The following is an 18972-nucleotide window of genomic DNA, read 5'->3' as shown; positions in this document are numbered from 1 at the left end:
ACAAGGGGGGTGTGTATTTTTTACATACAGTACTGTAATCTATAAGATTACAGTATACTGTATGTAAGGTGTTTGTTTACCTTTTTGAATTTGGCGCCATTCTCCGCTCCCGTGCGTCGTAACGTCGCAGGGAACGGAGATCGGCGGCACACAGAGGCACTGTGTGAATCAAGCGAGGTCCCGCTCGCTCACACAGCGCGGTGATATCGCTGGATCCAGGGACAAGGTAAGTAAACCAAGCCTGTGGATTCAGCGAGGCGAGTCCGAGTCTGACTCGGGGTAACCGATCGTAGCCCAAAAATCTCACCCCGAGTCAGACTCGGGAATACCGCCAGGGGGGTTAATATGGGACATTTTCTCAGTTAAAAAATGTTGTACATTTACTGTTTTCCAATGTGAAATTATTTTTTATGTAGATTTTATAGTGTCCCAACTGTTTTTGGAATTGGGGTTGTATATTAGAAATCATAACTATGACCATATTCTTTGTTAGTGGTGAGACTCAATACATTGCTAACGTCTGCCAACCATAATACCTGTAATCAGTGCCCTTTGTACAACAGAAATAACACCTCGGTTTTGAAGGCAGGTACATTTACTACTGGAGAATTACAAAAATAATACTATAATAGCTATTTTTTTTTCAACCTAATTTCTAGTATTATGTCTACTCTACTAAAATCAGGAATGCCCCTTTGTTTGGAGGACGTTATTTCTTGTTCATCTCCTTTTGTTTAGCAGAGTAATGTGTATTAATTTTTTTCATCTTTAATTAAATGTGATAACTCCCTGATGAGTGTGAATAATCTGTGATTGGAGTCTGACACACATTATCATAGTCTGAGCACCGCACCAGAATTTAATAGAATTTAATAGAGGTCAAATGTACAAAAAACAATGAACATTTTGAAAATAAAAGTGAAAGAAAAATAATTATGAAATATACCAAATCAAACAAACCACGCTTTAATGCTTATTACTGCTCTTTGCACTGATTACTAAGTACATCTACGGTATATTATAACTAAAAAAAACACAAAAAACAAAACTAGTCTTTTTACAGTTTTTACAGTCTCGGCGTTCTGCTTGTAATGCTATGTAATGGAGTTTATTTACTAAAGCAGCAGCAGCAGTACTAAGTTCACTTATCCTTTTTGCCTCTCCTGAACTATGCTAATCTAGACCCCCTTCCCAGATGGCTACTTACATTGCTAACATGACTGCAGGCTCTAGGGTTTGTTTATATGCCACTATTATTCTTCTGCGCCCTGGGCAGCCTGCACAGTAGCTATCCATTGCATTCTGTAGCAGGGGTGTCAAACTCAATTTCATCGTGGGTCGTTTCAGCATTATGATTGCCCTCAAAATCTGTAAGATTAGATGTCCAGCGCATCCCCTCCCCTTTACATTAGGGGAGCCACCCCACCATCAGAAGTTGAGTCCCCCACTCTCCCTTACATCACAGTGCACCCCCTTTCCTTATGCTGCTGCTGGGAAGAAGCTGGATGCATTGCTTGAAAGCAGAAGTAAGGGTCTGGAGGAGGACCAGAAGAGGGCTGGAGCTCTCATGAAGCTGCAGGAGAGGTGCGAGGGCCACATGAAATGGCCTTGAGGGCCGGATTCGGCCCATGGGCCTAGTGTTTGACACCTGTGTTCTATAGCAATGTTTATCCATGTAGAGATGGACCAACCAACATTTGATTGGGCAGTCATAGTTCTAAATAGGTTCCTTTAAGCTAGTGCATTGTTGGTTCACTTACCCTTTCCTTTGATTTCCCTTCTAAAAAAATGTTTCTTTGTTTTCTTTGTTTGAATTTCTCACTTCCAATTCCTCCTCAGTAAGTTGTTCAGTAATCTGCTCTGGCTGACTATCCACCGCTCGGATGATGGTGGAAAGCTTACTGAGGAGAAACAGGAAGTGAGAAATTCAGACAAAGAAAAAAACATTTAGAAGGGAAATTTAAGGAAAAGGATAGTGAACCAACAATGCACTAGCTTAAAGGAACCTATTTCGAAAATAAAAAAACAAACCTTTACAACCCCTTTAAATAAGCTTTGCTATGTGACAATTCTTTACTCTCCTAAACCTCAGTACCTTAGATCTTGGGAAAGAGTACTGCTCCAAGCCCTGCGACCTATGCTGTGCTCCCGCCCTGATCCGTGGAAAAAATAAATGTTCCTGGACTGCCGCACTCGCGATTTATTGAAACAAAATGAACAAAGGATAAAATCCAAAGCTGTATAACATCCAAAAATTCATGCAACCCTGCAATCAATGGTACCTTAGATCTTGGGGCTGGTATCTATGCATTATCAACACAATAACTCTGATAACTGACGCAAAGCATAAATCATAGATCTATAGTCAGACAATAAATTTAAAGTGGATGTAAACCCCATTCATGAAATCTGAACTGGGCACATATATCTGTAGTGTTTACTTATCTCTCTCCAAAGCCCTAAGCCCCATGTCTTTCTGCTGCTCTGTACCTCTGTTATCAGCATGATAACTTCTGACAAGTTCTCCGACACAGGAGATAAAAGCAGGTGGAAATTTGTGTCCGGGAGGTAGCTTAGAGACAGATAAGCAGAGATCTGGTCTATTTACAGTACAGCTCTGCACATTTCTTCATTCCTCTGCCTATGTGGAGGGGGGATGCGTGCCTTTTCTCAAATCAGCTCACCCACAGTGTATGTCCAGACTCCCCTCCCACTGCTGAAACAGGAAGAAAAATTTCTAACAGGGTATGCACTTTCTGAAGAATGTAGAAAGGGAAAGTCAGCAGATATGTAAAATTTATATATGGAGATTTGTTTCATCCCTGTGTATCATCTGAGGCTGTTCACTCCACTGTTTTTTTTCAACAAAAAAATAAATAAGAAAATGGGCAGACTCGATGAACCATTTTCTTTTTCTGCCTTCACTTTTCTATGTTCTATGTTTTCAAATCTATCTAGCAGGACAGAAGGCTGGACAAGTTTATAACTCAGTTCTATTATATACTTAAGAAAATGTTTTGTTAGTTTTGAAAACCACATTCAAATTCAACAGTTGGTGAAAACCTACAGTGAGCATAAGAACGCTAGAATAAAATTAAACATTAATACTGAATACAAATGTATCAAAATTATATAAATAAGGTAACATACACAACCTAATTTGTTCAGCTAGATGCTGAATACTTCATCGGAAGTTACTCTAAGGGCTCTTTCACACGGGGCGGATCAGTGATGATCCGCCCCGTGAACCTCCGCTTGCTCAGCAGGGATCGCTGCTCCATTGATCCCCGCTGAGCCGGCGGATGACAGGGCGGTCCCCACACACTGTGCAGGGACCGCCCTGTCAGATCTCCGCTCTCCCCTATGGGGGGATCGGGTGAACACGGACCGTCTGTCCGTGTTCACCCGATCCGCAGACGGATCTACCGCCTGCAGATAAAAATCGCTGATCGCCGCCATACCTAGTAAAAAAAAATTATTAATAAAAATGTCATGAAACAGTCCCCTATTTTGTAGACGCTATAGCTTCAATAAACGCTTATTGTGATTTCTAAGAATATGTATCGGTCTAAACTGAGGAAAAAAACGTTTTTTTATATATTTTTTGGAGATATTTATTATAGCAAAAAGTAAAAAATATTGATTTTTCTTTTAAATTGTCGCTCTTTTTTTGTTTATAGCGCAAAAAATAAAAATCGCAGAGGTGATCAAATACCACCAAAAGAAAGCTCTATTTGTGTGAAAAAAAGGACATCAATTTTGTTAGGGAGCCACGTCGCACGACCGCGCAATCGTCAGTTAAAATGACGCAGTGCTGAATCGCAAAAAGTGGCCTGGTCTTTGACCACCAAAATGGTCTGGGGCTGAAGCGGTTATCCATTAGTAATCTAAAGAGGTTAATTACCCACATGGATCAGTGACATTACAGCAAGCTTACATAGCGTGCTATAGGTATTAATAAATAGGGAGAAAATGTTCAGTTTCACATTTTTTAAGCTATGATGAAAAATGTCAGTTTAAGATTGGAGTGAACTTTAATTTCATGTTTCATAAATTTTAATTTTTGGATTTAGCTGACCTTTAAATGATCATTTTGTTTATAATTAGCCAATGTTAATGCATTTAGGAGTCCCCATAGTAAAACAGACACAAATTCATAAAAATATGGAATAAAAAAAGTAAAACAAAAGTAAAGTAGGCATGCTTCCTAGGGCAGCAAGTCAAATATTTACTTTCATTATCTAGCTTATATTTTAATAATGACAGTGGTTACTAGGACAACAGACACATTTCTGCTAAGTAATGCAAAAGAGTTTCTGCAGTAATATAAAAACAGCTAAATATTGCTGACGACGTATATTCTGCATGGCCTTATTCTGTCTCCACAGGCCTACTAGAGAACTGATGTTGCTTGTTTTAATTTCCTTCACAATATAGATGAGTAGGAATCAGGGGCGGACTGACCATTGAGTCACTCGGGCACTGCCCGAGGGCCCCATGCCACTAGGGGGCTGCATCAGGGTTGCCAGGCTCAGTAAAACCAGAGACAGTATGTAAAAATCTATTTTTTTTTTTTAGATCTGTCCCTTATATGTCCGAAACAGACATGCTTTTGATGTGAAAATCTCGAGATTTTAGCTGCCCCACCTCTGCACTGCCTCCTGGCATGGTGGCCATCTGTAAGCCCAGGGGCCCCATAATCTTCTATTGCCCAGGGGCCCCATGAGTTGTCAGTCCGCCCCTGGTTGGAATATGTATAAAGAGTGAGTGGTACAAGCATGAGGAACGTTTCACTTATACACCTAGTAAATGAGATCAAGTCATTTCCCTGATCCTATAATGTGTATAATGGAATCAAACCTCTGGGCTAAGCAATTGAAGGACAACAGGATTATTCACAAGAACACAGCAATATTCTAAATTATTCAACGTTTAAGGTGATACAAAACACACACTGGGGGGTTGATTTACAGAAACTAGAGAGTTCAAAAATCTGATGCAGCTCTGCATGGTAGCCAATCAGTTTCTAGCTTCAGCTTGTTCAATTAAGCTTTTACAAAAATAACTGGAATCTGATTGGTTGCTATGCAGAACTGCACCAGATTTTGCACTCTCCACTTTTAGTAAGTCAACCCCACTGTTTAACCACTTAAAGCGGGGGTTCACCCTAAAAACAATTTTCTAACATTACATTGAGCTCACTCTCGACATTGACAGTATGCCGTTATTTTTTCTGTACATACCTCGTATAGCTATTTTCTTACCCGGCTTCCGGGTAGTAAATCCCGCGGGAGTGGGCGTTCCTATGCAGCAGTTAGTGATTGACTTGATGACAAAAACTACCCCTCCGTCGCATAAGGAGCGCCACGAGTTGCCGAAAGAAGCGGAACGTCGAGTCGGCGCTATACGGTGCCTGCGCATCGACGTTCGGCTTCTTTCGGCAACTCGTGACGCTCCTTATGCCACAGGGTGGGTAGTTTTTGTCATCACGTCAATCACTAACTGCTGCATAGGAACGCCCACTCCCGAGGGATTCACTACCCGGAAGCCGGCTAAGAAAATAGCTATACGAGGTATGTACAGAAAAAATAAAAAATAAATCGTCATACTGTCAATTTCGAAAGTGAGCTCAATGTAATGTTAGAAAATTGTGAACCCCCGCTTTAAGCCCCGGACTATTTTGCTGGTCAAAGACTAGGCCACTTTTTGCGATTTGGCACTGCATTGCTTTAACTGACAATTGCGCGGCCGTGCGACGTGGCTCCCAAACAAAATTGACTTCCTTTTTTTCCCTCAAATAGAGCTTTCTTTTGGTGGTATTTGATCACCTCAAGGGTTTTTATTTTTTGCGCTATAAACAAAAACAGAGTGACAATTTTGAAAAAAATTCTATATTTTTTACTTTTTGCTATAATAAATGTCCCCAAAATATATATATATATATATATATATATATAAAAAAATGTTTTTCCTCAGTTTAGGCCGATACGTATTCTTCTACATATTTTTGGTAAAAAAAATCACAATAAGCCTTTATTGATTGGTTTGCGCAAAAGCTATAGTGTCTACAAATTAGGGGCTAGTTTTATGGCATTTTTATTAATATTTTTATTTTTTACCAGTAATGGCGGCGATCAGCGATTTTTATTGTGACTGCGACATTATGGCGGATATATCGGACACTTTTGACACATTTTTGGAACCATTGTAATTTTTACAGCGATCAGTGCTATTAAAATGCACTAATGTACTGTGAAAATGACACTGGCAGTGAAGGGGTTAATCACTAGGTGAGGTGGCGCTGTAGGGGTTAAGTGTGCCCTAGGGAGTGCTTCTAACTGTAGGGGGGATAGCCTGTGTGTGACACGACAGTGATCACAGCGTCCGATTACAGGAAGCTGTGTTCACTGTCCTGTCACTAGGAAGACTGGGGAAATGCTTGTTTACATAAGCATTTCCCCCTTCTTCCTCACCGTGACCCGCGGTCGGAGTCACGGAGCTCGCGGCGGGCGTGCGCACACGTCCACAATGCCACTTCTTAAAGGTGATGTATATATACTGTATATGTATATGTTTAATTCTATCAACTATTTATACTTTAATTCTTGAGTAGGTGCGTAAATTTGGGGCAGGCTGGTAGGGGCCCCAGTGCATTACTTTGCCCAGGGGCCCATGATCCTATTAAGACGGCCATGTGGGTAGCTACAGGTAAGCCTTAAATCGGGGTTCCACCCGCAATTTTATTTTATTTTTTTAAGTCAGCAGCTACAAACACTGTAGCTGCTGACTTTTATTAAGGACACTTACCTGTCCTAGGCGCCTGCAATGTCGCCCCCCCCCCCAGGCCGATCCTTGGATTGAGGCAGGTCCCTGCGCCGTTTTCCTCACTAAGGGAAACAGGCAGTGGAGCCTTGCGGCTTCACTGCCCGTTTCCTACTGCGCATGCGCGAGTCTCGCGGCGCTTTGTGAATGGGCGACTGTTTTCTGGGATACACGCTACCAGAAGGCACCACCCCCATTGACCAGAAGACAACGCGAGGATGAAAACCTGCCGCGGACTAGGAAGAGGCAGATTAGGAATATCCGCATAGCAACCAGAATTTATGGTAAGTAAAATATTTTTATTTTTTTTTAGCATTTTGGTGTAATTTTTTTTTAGGGTGGACCGCCATTTTCATTTAGGCTTACCTGTAGCATAAAGTGGTTGTAAAGCGTTTACAACTACTTTAACTGTGCTCTGATGCTGTCAAAGATGTAGATGAGCATGGGGGCCAGCAGCACTATGAGTTGCACGGTGTCGCTAGTAAATTGCCAGCAGTTTCCGTGCGTGGTCGTATCTATACACCTGATTCAGAGAATCAGTTACGCATAGATATCCCTAAGATCCGACTGGTGTAAGTGTCTTGCACCGTCGTATCTTAGGCTGCATATTCACGCTGGCCGCTAGGTGGCGCTTCCGTATAGTTACACGAGGAATATGCAAATTAGGTATTTACGCCAATTCAGAAACGAACGACCGCCCGGTGCTTTTTTTTTACGTCGTTTACGTTAGGCTTTTTCCGGCGTAAAAGTTACCCCTGCTATATGAGGGGTATGTGCGGCGTATCCTATGTTAAGTATGGCCGTCGTTCCCGTGTCGAAATTTGAAAATTTTACGTCGTTTGCGTAAGTCGTTCGTGAATAGGGCTTTGCGTAAGTTACGTTCACGTCTAAACCAATGAGGCTGTGCAGCAAAATTTCGAGCATGCGCACTGGGATTCTTTCACGAACGGTGCATGCGCCGTTCACAAAAAACGTAAAATGCGCGGGGTCAAGTGTAATTTAAATATAACACGCCCACAACATCCCCATTTGAATTACGCGGGCTTACGCCGGACGAGATACGTTACGCCGCCGTAACTAAGGGCGCAAGTCCTTTCTGAATACGGGACTTGCGCCCAAAATTACGGCGGCGTAACATATCGGAGATACGTTACGCCGGAAGAAAGATAGAGCATTCTATCTGAATCCGGCCCTGTATATATATAGCTGGATTCAGAGACACCGCCGCAACTTTAAGGCGGCGTAGCGTATCGTATTTACGCTACGCCGCCTTAAGTCAGAGAGGCAAGTACTGTATTCACAAAGTACTTGCCTCCTAACTTACGGCGGCGTAGCGTAAATGGGGTCGGCGTAAGCGCGCCTAATTCAAATTAGGATGAGGGGGCGTGTTTTATGGTAATGGGGGGTGACCTGACGTGATTGACGTTTTTTACGAACGGCGCATGCGCCGTCCGTGTACATATCCCAGTGTGCATTGCGCCAAAGTACGCCGCAAGGACGTATTGGTTTCGACGTGAACGTAAATTACGTCCAGCCCTATTCACGGACGACTTACGCATACAACTTGAAATTTTCAAATTTTGACGCGGCCATACTTAACATTGACTAGGCCAGCTATTTGATGGAATAACTTTACGCCTGAAAACGTCTTACGTAAACGGCGTATCTTTACTGCGACGGGCGCACGTACGTTCGTGAATAGGCGTATCTATTCATTTACATATTCTATGCCGAACTCAACGGAAGCGCCACCTAGCGGCCAGCCTAAATATTGCACGCTAAGATACGACGGCGCAGGCTGTCGTATCTTAGCTAGGTTTAAGTGTATCTCAGTTTAAACTTAGGACGGCGCAGATTCCGAGTTAGGCCGGCGTATCTACTGATACGCCGGCCTAACTCTCTCTGAATCTAGCTAATAGTATGCATACAGATTATTGCAGACCCCAATGGTCAAAAGGGTGTGTTGTAAAGGAGGGTAAAGGGAAGCAGATGCTGCTCTGTCTGTGCGACACTGTGGCTGAGCTGATGAAAAGCTCACAATTATATTAATTGATGTCACATGGCCCAGTGCACTGTCATGCTAAAGAAGCAGATGGCTGTGTATTAGCATTTAAATGAGCTTGGGCATCCTCGCTAATATAAGAAAAAAAAGTACAGGCAGGAAAGATGGTTCATTCAGAAGTGCTGAGTATATGTGAGCCGGGGGGAATCTCATAATACTGCCTGGTAAGGAAGGTCACCTAAAGTCACAGACTGGAAGCCCTGTGGGCAACCAGTCTGCCCTCTTTGTATTTAACACAGAGTCTGAATTCAACATCTGGACTTTGCATGTGACCATTATTTGTGATTAATTATTGAAAGAAAATGATCTAACTCAATCTGCCTTTGGGTGCTGGATAAGAAGAACACATACTAAATCAGTTTAAAGCTGAGCTCCAGGCAGTCATAAAAAGACACCATTTATTAATTCATTAAAACTCATGAAATTAGGGTTGCCACCTGTCCAGGATTCACCCGGACAGTTCGGGTTTGGAATCATGTGTCCGGGTTTCAGACTGCCTGAAACCCGGACACATAATTTAGATTGGACTATGGTTTCCCAACAGGGTTGCTGGCTGCAGTTGTCTAAGCTGAAAGTGTCTGTTGCTCTTTCACACTAACCCCTCCCCCCCAAACACACCCCTTCTCTCTCCTGCCTCTGAGTAAGTACAATAAGGCAAATTAGGGTTCTCAGAGCACCCCTTACATCAGAGTTCCCCTTTACACCAAAGGCCACAGTGTTTCCCTTTACATCAGAGTCCTCTCCGTACATCAGAGTTCTCAGTGCCCCCCCTTAAATCAGGGTTCCAAGAGCATCCCTATGTCAGAGTCCCCAGAATTCTCCCTTACATCCGAGGTCTGCAGAGTCCCCCCCCCCTTACAGTGAAAGGGAACTCTGCGAGGTCAGATGTAAAAGGGGACTCTGTGGATCCAGATGTAAAAGGGGACTCTGTGGATCCAGATGTAAAAGGGGACTCTGTGGATCCAGATGTAAAGGGGGACTCTGTGGATCCAGATGTAAAGGGGGACTCTGTGGATCCAGATGTAAAGGGGGACTCTGTGGATGTTATACTTACCTCCACTGTGCAGCTCGTTTTGCACAGAGTGGCTCCAATCCATGTCTTCTGGGGTCCCTCGGGGGCTGTCTTTGGTCCTGCCTGCAAGAACTTTCCACCTTCATGCGAGCAAGCTCGCATGGTGGTAAGTTCTTGTGGGCACGCTCCCCTGATACAGCCGGCGGCTATAGCCGCTCACTGTATCACTCGGGCCCGCCCCCTGGCGCACCGCGTCATTGGATGTGATTGACAGCAGTGCGAGCCAATAACTGTGCTGCTTTCAATCCATCCACTCTAGCCATTTAACGACCAGGCTGAGCGGCGAAGAGGACGTCGGGGGCGAGCGTCGCAGATGAACGGGCTCAGGTAAGTAAAACGGCTCGGGGGGGCGGGGCGGTATTGTCAGATGTTTTTTTACCTTAATGCATCCTATGCATGTAGCTTTAGTGTCCCTTTAAGTTAGTCAACTAAAAGGTTTTAGTCGTATTAATCGACAAAGTTACCACTGCTGCACAGCAGACCTTAAACTAGAAGAGAGAAGGTCGGCTCTCTAAGCCAGTTATGCTCTACTGTATTGTGAAAGTGCAGTTGACTTATGTATTATGGTTAATGCACACAATAATGCAATGCACATTAATACATCAAACCCGCAATAGTGTGCAGTGGTGCAGTTTTTTTCAGGGGGTCCCCCAGCACACTATGGGGAACAACCCTGCACTGAGGCACACTACCATGCACGGTAACATATGTATTGCGGTGTGCCGCATTGCCAAAAAGGTTCATGTCCACTTTTCAGTACATTGTGGTGCCCTTTAACCTCCCTGGCGGTATGATTATGTCAGATTTTAGGTGCTGAAAGCGGTACCATTATTTGCAAGGAAATTTGGCGTTTTATACTGTAGGCCTGTAATTCTTAGGAATAACTCACTTAGATCTGACCAAACAAGAGTCTAGTAGGCATCCTGGGTATGACATTTTTTTTAAAACAAAATTATAAATTATAATATAATAAATAATTACAAATAATTATAACAAATAATAATATAATTCTAATAAAAATGATTCAATAATGTAATCAACTCAAAATCACTGAAATTTGCTCAGTTGCAGAATTGTCGTTGTCATTACTTTTATTTTTTTATGACGAATTTCCCCACAAATCGCTATCGCACAATTCTGCAAGTGATTATAATTTATTATCGCTGTTTTTTAGCTGCTCTTAAACCAGTTTTGACATAAAGGGACACTTTTGGACAATCTACAGTTTGCAGGCAGAAAGAACAGTTTTTATTATATAAAAGAACATGTAGGGCACTGGGCAGACCACTAGGGACAAGGGGGGTGTGTATTTTTTACATACAGTACTGTAATCTATAAGATTACAGTATACTGTATGTAATGTGTTTGTTTACCTTTTTAAATTTGGCGCCGTTCTCCGCCCCCGTGCCTCGTATCGTCGCAGGGAATGGAGATCGCCGGCACACAGAGGCACTGTGTGAATCGAGCGAGGTCCCGCTCTCTCACACAGCGCGGTGGCATCGCTGGATCCAGGGACAAGGTAAGTAAACCAAGCCTATGTATGCTGTGAGGCGAGCCCGAGTCTGACTCGGGGTTACCGATTGTAGCCAAAAAATCTCCCCCCGAGTCAGACTCGGGAATACCGCTCAGAAGGTTAAACAAATGTCCTGCCGTAATGCAACACAAGTTCAAGTGCCTGTGTTAAATGCACTGCAACAGGCCGGCTTGGTATAAATGGGCATTAAATGGTTTCTTAATGAATGCATTAGTGTAGTAAATGTACTTGATTGCCATATAATGCTCTTTACAATAAATTGGTGTGTAGATGTAAATTTCAAGGATGGATTCACAGCAAAAGCTTCTACTGTATATAGCCCAAACGTATTTCTTTAGTTTTGGGAAGGGTTGGGAAGGTTAAAACCTCTGCCAGTTAATTTTTTGCTGTTTGTCGACTAAGCATTGAGCGGGCGTAATTTACGGAGAAAATTCAACGTGGTACTGAGCACGTAAAGCGTGTCATTTACGTGGGGTCACGAGTCATTAACATACAACACGCCCACTACCAGCCTAGTTTGAATTAGGCGGGCTTACGCCGGCCCATTTACACTACGCCGCCGTAACTTAGAGCGCAAGTTCTTTGTAAATACGGGACCTGCCGCTCTAAGTTACGGCAGCGTAGTGTATCTGAGATACGCTAAGCCCGCCTAAAGATAGGCATTTCTTTCTAAATCCGGTCCTTAGAATTACCCCTCTTTTTCTTTTTCTTCATACCATGCAAAACTTTAAAAAGCTTTGTCTACAAAAACACTCCAAGCACTCAGCTAGGGTGTGCTAGTGCACTTTATGGAGCCCATTAGTGTGTGATATGTTAACTTAGCTCATTTAGGGCATCTTGTGGTGTGCTTTGTTGTGCATTGCTGTGTATGCACAGTGCTTTGTGGTGCCACTCACAATGAGTGGCACTGCAATCAGGGCCACTGATAAGGCAGTACTGTCAGCCTTCCAGTACTGGGCCTGGGCCTCATCAGCTCAAGAGGGGGGCCCAGTCACCTGCTGAGAAGAAGGGCCAGCTGTACTGTCTTATTACATCTACCAGTCCTCTTCTGCCTTCCCCTGCAACATAGCCAGCTTCTCCCTCTGGCTGCACTAAAGGGGAGTGTTTCTAGGACATGCACCCCTTCCATCTGCTGGCCGCCCCCTGTGTGCCCCTTTCCACAGCGGAGCTGCTGGCTTCCTCCTCTCCTCTCCTGCCGGGAGCTGCTGCAGGCACACAGGGGGGTGTTTCAGGAGGGAAAGCAGGGGAAGGAGACATTAAAAATATAATTTATTGGCCCCTTCCTTTCCTGAATGAACACTGTTAGTGATCGGTACCAATCATGCCTGTGTCCATTTATCACTGAAACATAGTAAACTGTGTATACTATCCTTCAGTTTGTGATTGAGCATGAAACTTCAGAGCACTTTCAATTTATTTCTCTTTGCAACTGAGGCTGCAAAGAAAGAAACTGATAAAATCGGTGTCCTCAGTCACTTTTGGCCGGGAGAGAGTCCATGGCAAGTAGGCCCGTGATTACTAACAGCAGCCCTGACTGCAATGCACACAGAATAGGTGTGTTGCAGTAACGCAGCCATTTTGCTGCACGCTACCACAACACACAAGTGCGAATGGATGCTTACTAAATGATATTTAATTTGCTAAAAAAACACTGTGGAAGTTGTACTAAAACTGGAGAGTGCAACATCTGGTGCAACTCTGCTTCGAAACCAAGCTTAATTGAATAAGCTGACACTTAACCAGCTTAAGCCCTCTTCCACACGAGGCGGACTCCGACGGAGTCTGCCAGCTCCCGCCGGCTCAGCAGGAGATCTCTCCACTGAGCCGGCAGATGACAGGTCCCTCCCTGCTCACTGAGTGGGGAGGGGCTTGTGCAGCGCCGCTATCTCCTATGGAGAGATCTGATGAAAACGGACATCATGTCTGTTTTCATCAGATCTCACCCGATCCGATCCACCATGGATGGATGGGGACGTATCGCCATCCGTCTGATTTTGACGGATTGGATCGTGTCGGGTTTAAGAGGACATGTCCCTGCTGACATCCGACACTCCATAAGACTGCATGGAGCGGTGGTTCAGGTCCGTCGTCAAAACTGACCATGTGAAAGGGGCCTTATATAGCACCAACAGTTTGCACAGCACCTCACAACATGAGGGCAGACATTACAGTTACAATACAATTCAATGCAGGAGGAATCAGGGGGCCTGCTCGTTACAGCTTACAATCTAAAAAAAAAGTTAGAAGCTGCACCAGATTTTGCACTCTCCAGTTTTAGTAAATCTCCCCCAGTGTATCATAAACAACTGAAGTTTTCACCGTTCTTTCTCCTTTGTTTCATCTCAGTGTTGCTGATTCCCTGCAGCCTTTTTTCTGTCTACATGCATGTACACTCTAGCGATGACTGCATGGCATTTCTCAGGGCAAGTCCCATGACTGTGTAAGGCAGGGGTGCCCAACCAGTGGCCCGCGGAGCCCTCCTATGTGGCCCGCTCCCACTGGGATGGAGGGTTGCTGATCTGCCATCCCAGAGCATCAGTGTTGAATGAAGCCGACGCTAGAGGAAGAAAGCGGGTGAGGAGCAGAGCCACATAAGCAGGGGTCAAGTCCTGGGGAAAAAAGTGTGGGAACTCCCACCCAAGATCCACTCCCCCACCAAAACAAAATAAAAAACTACACTCTCATATGCATAATTACTAAACCGCATGTTTTTTTTTTTTTTAAGCAAGTTTTTTCTAAATCCCGCGATAACTCGCGGCAGACCTCCGCAAAGTCTCCTGGGAACAATGACAAAAGCTCCCAGGAGACATTGAGGCATCGAGGAAGTGACGGAATACCCGCACACTACCCGATGAATCCATATACAGGAAGCGGCCAGTAACATAAAGGATTACTATGGTTCGCCTGCCCCTGACAGTGACTCGAGCTGGGCATCGCCGCTTAGTGAAGGATTGGCTCGGGCGGCTCGGCTGCTCTCGGCTGCTCTAGTCCTGCAAAGGGAACTGCGTTCCTGCTGTGAAAAAAGTGCAGGAACTCCGTTCCCACGCGTTCCAGCAGGACTTGAGCCCTGCACATAAGCCAATGTTTTCTGTACACTGCCGGCTCCTGTCACAAGGGGAGTGATACTATTTGCACTCCACCAGGGACAGCAACAGCTGGTGATACTTGAATGGAAGACTGTTATTAAAGGTAAGTTTATTACTAAAACCACAGTGTATATATGGGCATATCTGCTCTGCAGTGGTTACTAGGCTGCTTTCGAACTGATTCACAGGTGCAGCACAGTGCACAGTGGTTTGGTGTACTTTCTGAAAGTGCACTTCACCTGCAGGATGTATTAGAAGCCTATGGCAAAGTTCAGCTAACCCGTGGGTAAACCGCAGCGCATCAATGTGAAAGCAGCCTTAGGCCCCTTTCACATGATCGGTCCGACCCAATTGGACCCTCCATTTACCTCTATGGAGCAGCAGATGTAAACAGACTTGTGTCCATTTACACCCGCCTACCTCCAGTCTAATCCTCTAAAAAAAAAAATGAAGGGGATCTGTCCCCTTCTGTCTGGATGGATAGGATTGGAGGGCCCATAGAGTACAGCGGGCTGTGTCTGTGTCAGCCCTGCATATGCAGAGTGGACACAGACCTGTGATCCGCCCGCTCCGCTCATTGTGGCCCACAACCGGTTATTAAGTTGTCTAAGTGGCCCTTGCTCTTCAAAAGGTTGGGCAACCCTGGTGTAAGGTATGTGGAAACTGGTACTTGTAGTCCCAGTATGATGCTGACATGACAAAGCGACAACACAGAAAACAAAGACAGATGTAGTGCTACCCCCTCAGGAGCCGCTGGTTGGATTGGGATGGCATGATTATGTTACCTCTGTGATGTGTCTAGGGATAATGAGCAGTAACGGAATGTCCAGACAGCAGGATGTCGTTTTCTGTGCTTTTATTTCTTGCCCAACATGGCAAACAGTTAACTCGAAGTAGATAGAGAAAGGTTGGTGAAAGGAGAATTTGCAGATTCAGGCCTATGGATAAATGGAAGCAGTCCTGCCTCCAATGGGACTTTACTTCACGTCGCCACTCCAGCCGGGGTGGGTAAAGGGTACCTGGACAGGCCTCTCACACCGACCTGGCAGCCAGAGTATCACTTAGAACTTCTGAGAAGGAACAAGTCTCTGCCACCGACTTGGCTCTAATGGAATTTGAATTAGGAGTGGAACCTCTGCCACAGGCCCTTTACTCAGGAATGAAGATAATAGAGTGAATCCTCTCAGTGAATCCAATTTCGCCTGAATCTCCCTGAGGTAGATTTCTTAGTTTGGGGTCACCGACTGACAAGTTGAAGCATACAACTTCTCAAGCCTCGTACACACGACCGAGTTTCTCGGCAAAAACCAGCAAGTTGCTGGTATTTTTTTTTTGCCGAGAAAACCGGTCGTGTGTACATTTTTCGACGAGGAAACTGTCGAGGATCTCGTCGAGCCAAAAAGAGAGCATGTCTTCTTTTTCCTCGACGGGAATGGGGAAATTTGGCTCGCCGAGATCCTCGACAGCCTAACAAGGAACTCGACGAGCAAAACGATGTGTTTCGCCCGTCCAGTTTCTCGGCCGTGTGTACGAGGCTTCAGTGTCCGGTCACCCAGATCCCCGATGGATTGTCTAAGCCATGTTGGATCACCTGCCTCCGGGCTCACCTCAGATCGACTCCCCACCGAACAGCATAATTCGCTTGGAATCTTCCTCATGAAGTGTGGGGACTCTGTAAATCACTGGGGCCCTTTTGCAGGTTTAGTTGCTCCGGGCCATGAGAGCCTAGAGTCAGGAACTCTGCGTAGCACGTGCGCCCCGGCCTGGTAGGCCATCTCGCCGGGGGCCCGTGATGTGCGCACACCCTAAAGGTGGGGTGCCGCACCTGGAACCAGGAACGAGCGAAGACCCCACAAAATGGCGTCTGCCCTAAAAGTACCCTCCCCCAGCATGCCCTGCGAGGGAGAAACTCCTCTGATTGGCTGCTGGCAGGAGGGCGCCACCGCCTGGACCCCTCTGGCGCCACCTGCTATACAAAGATGGAAATGTATCTTTGGAACACAGAATGAAACCACAGAACAGCCCAGCCTGGCAGAAACCCAATTTAACAAATTAACATGGATAAGAGCAAAATAACTTTCTCATCCCCCTCTAAATTTAACATAGCACCTGTACTGAAAGTACACAGGCGCTACATAGAGTATTTTCTACTTTGCAACAGGAAGTGCCAGGCAAGGACCTTCATGGTAGGATTATCAGGTAATAGAAGCTGCATATTGGAAAATGTTAAAAATTTCTCTTTAAATGACATTGACATATTAAAGTTTAGAGCACATTTTTAGTCTTTTGGATTTACATGGAAAAACTCCAGGAGAGCTCCACACAGTACATAAGCTGCTAGAAAAGGGTCTTCCAATACGCGTCTTCCAATATAATGTCCCCCTAGGAGGAACACAAGTAACAACCTACAACTATATACTTTATAGACTATTGCTATCTCAGCTATAACTCAGGACTTACTTATAACTACACTGTCATTTCAAAGAAATGGCCATTGTACTGACCCTAATCTTTAAAGAGAACAGATTAACACCATCACACCAGACCTTTAGGATTTAATCCATGACAGGGAAGAGAAAAGCAATGATTATAGAGGTTACATCTTTGATTCTCTTCTCCACATAAAAGATCTTGCACAGGGTGACACCACCCCTACCTAATTACTCTAATAACTACCTGCCAAGAGCATCGGCAGACATCAACACTCAGACACACCATGAAATAAATAACTCGATAGCAAAATACACAGATATCGTTTTCTGTGATGATTCGCACAGTAACTGGCAAGGATAACACTTATCCAAACCGCAAAAATGTCACCGTAGCAATGCACAGCTCATATAACAATCGCAACTAAAGCACTTATTATTTAAACATACCATAAATCATATCTATATCACATACACTCTTCTATATGTACACACGACCAAGGAACTCAACGGGCGAAACACATAGTTTTCCTCGTCGAGTTCCTTGTTAAGCTGTCGAGGAACTCGACAAGGCAAGTTTCTCCATTCCCGTCGAGGAAAAAGAAGACATGCTCTCTTTTTGGCTCAACGGGATCTTCGACAGTTTCCTCGTCGAAAAATGTACACACGACCGGTTTCCTCTGCAAAAAAAAAATCCCAGCAAGTTTCTTGCTGGTTTTTGCCGAGAGACTCGGTCGTGTGTACAAGGCCTCACTCTTCTACACTCACCGGCCACTTTATTAGGTATACCTGTTCAATTGCTTGGTAACACAAATTGGTCATAGGAGAATGGGCAGACTGGTTTGAGATGATAGAAAGGCAACAGTAACTCAAATAACCACTCGTTACAACCAACATATGCAGAACACCATCTCTGAATGCAAAACACATCGAACCTTGAAGCCGATGGGCTACAGCAGCAGACGACCACACCAAGTGCCACTCCTGTCAGATAAGAACAGAAAACTGAGGCTACAATGCACACAGACTCACCAAAATTCGACAATCAAAAATTGGAAAAATGTTGCCTGGTCTGGTGAGTCTTGATTTCAGCTGCGATATTCAGATGGTAGGGTCAGAAATTGGTGTAGGCAACATGAAAGCATGGATCAATCCTGCCTTGTAACAAAGGTTCAGGCTGGTGGTGTAATAGTGAGGGGGATATTTTCTTGGCACACTTTAGGCTCCTTAGCACCAATTAAGCATCGTTTAAATGCCACTGTCTACCTGAGTATTGTTGCTGACCATCCCTTTATGACTACAATGTACCCATCTTCTGATGGCTCCTTCCAGCAGGATATTGCACCATGTCACACATCACAAATCATCTCACCACTGGTTCCTTGAACATGACAATGAGATCACTGAACTCCAATGGCCTCCACAGTCACCCGATCTCAATCCAATAGAGCACCTTTAGGATGTGGTGGAACTGGTGATTCGCCTCATGGAACTGCAGCCGACAAATCAGCAGCAACTGTGATATGCAACAAAATCTCTGAGGAATGTTTTCAACACCTTGTTGAATCTATGCTACAAAATAATAAGGCAGTTCTGAAGGCAAGGTGTACTTAATAAAGAGTGTGGTGAGTGTATATTCTAAATCATTGACTTTAGATTTCCTAGCTGTAAAGTAAATTCTTTCCTCCAATTTTTTTTTTATTTCTTACAAAAAAAAGAGCAGTAGCAAAATTGCATAACACATAAACTACAATACAGACCAACAATGTAAAGGGTACCTTTGGATGGTTAGAGAAGGGTTAGCACCCCTGTCAAGTGTCCTTGTTTGGGAGATTCCCTCTCTTTCTTTGTCCTTGTGACCAGTGGCGGTGCGTCCATAAAGGGTGAAGAAGCGCCGCCCCTCTCTCCTGCACCTGTCAATCACCAATAGGTAGATTCATGCATTGCGTTTTTTTTTTTTGAAGCGC

General features: G+C 44.5%; 1 protein-coding gene across 2 annotated transcripts in view; it reads right to left on the bottom strand.

Moving 5' to 3' along the window:
- The window catches only part of MAP2 (microtubule associated protein 2), a 272088-nt gene that overhangs the window by 191228 nt on the left and 61888 nt on the right, over window positions 1-18972 (bottom strand). Inside the window, exon 1 of one of the 2 annotated variants that reach the window (XM_040357427.1) lies at window positions 18784-18805. The exons of the other annotated variant lie outside the window; for it this stretch is intronic. The gene's annotated coding sequence lies outside the window, so the exon portion shown is untranslated. Of the gene's footprint in view, window positions 1-18783; window positions 18806-18972 lie in introns of those variants that run through there. 2 annotated transcript variants of the gene reach the window in all.

The sequence above is a fragment of the Rana temporaria genome, chromosome 6 (genome assembly GCF_905171775.1).
Source record: "Rana temporaria chromosome 6, aRanTem1.1, whole genome shotgun sequence".
Taxonomy (NCBI): domain Eukaryota; kingdom Metazoa; phylum Chordata; class Amphibia; order Anura; family Ranidae; genus Rana; species Rana temporaria.
This window is presented reverse-complemented; position numbering and strand designations above follow the sequence as displayed.